Below are 1,080 nucleotides of genomic sequence, written 5' to 3' on the forward strand. Positions count from 1 at the left end.
CTTTCCTGTTTTCTCAGTACTTCTTAACAAATAGAGATTTCTTTCCTAAATAATTCGTGCCTTTGAATTTGTTGAATACTGAGTTATCGAGTTCCATTATTTCTGATTCTCCTTTGGCTAGTCAGGTCCATTGATCAACTTTTCTGTTTTTTAGCCAATATCAAACAATTTTATTGTCTGAGATTTATAGTTTGAGTACCATTGCCCCTTAGAGGTCAGTTGATCTAATTATCTTTCAGATAAAATTGTTAAGACCTAGAGAAGTGAAGCCATTTGTCCAAGGCCATCTAGATAGAAATAAACAGATCAAGTATTTTAACTCATATCCTCTGAGTTCAAGTTCAGTACTTTTCCCATTGTGCTACATTGTCTCTTTGCTTTATTTAAAAGTGGAAGAAACAGAAATATTCAGCAGCTGAGATCAGAGCATCTCATCAATTAGGCAGATAAATATGAATCTAACACATTTCACTATGATGAAAAGGCCAAGTGAAGAAAAATAATCCTGACTTTAAATAAGAACTCCCCTTACAGAGTCAAGTAAGAAAATAAAAGAAGAAATATGTGAAAATATTTCAAAAATGTTAAAAAAAAAAACCTCTGTCAGAGAAATACAAAGAATGTGTGTTTTTTTTTTTTTTTGTTAAAACAAATATGGAATCCTTCTTGAATTTGCATGACAGCTTTGCCCAGGGGCATTGTTAATCTTCTGTGTCATTCCAATTTAGTATATGTGCTCTGTATAAAGAATGATTAGTAAAGTATTATTTATAGCACAGGTGACTCTGAGCTTTAACTCAGGCTAATAAGATCTTGGTCCTATTGGGCCAGTATGTTGCAATGATCTGTGAATTTGATAGAAATTTCCTCACGATAAAGAAACACAGAATATTAAGGACTTTAGAGATTATTCTGTCTGATTCTCTCATTTTTATATATGAAGAAACAAAAGTCCTAGAAAGTCACAGAATCACAGAATTTTAGAGGTGAGAGAAATCTTAACAACTATTCAGTCCCACAAACACACACAAAAAATTCTACCATAACACTACATGACAAGTGATTAGCCTGTCTCAATTT

The 1,080-nt window shown here is 32.3% G+C and overlaps 1 non-coding gene across 1 annotated transcript; it reads right to left on the reverse strand.

Moving 5' to 3' along the window:
• Nucleotides 1-648: 648 nt before the first annotated feature.
• LOC111718611 lies at nucleotides 649-751 on the reverse strand. The gene has a single exon (XR_002769130.1). It is a non-coding gene; the product is annotated as a U6 spliceosomal RNA (small nuclear RNA).
• Between the last annotated feature and the right edge of the window lie 329 nt (nucleotides 752-1,080).

The sequence above is a fragment of the Sarcophilus harrisii genome, chromosome 2, assembly GCF_902635505.1.
Source record: "Sarcophilus harrisii chromosome 2, mSarHar1.11, whole genome shotgun sequence".
In the NCBI taxonomy this organism is placed as follows: domain Eukaryota; kingdom Metazoa; phylum Chordata; class Mammalia; order Dasyuromorphia; family Dasyuridae; genus Sarcophilus; species Sarcophilus harrisii.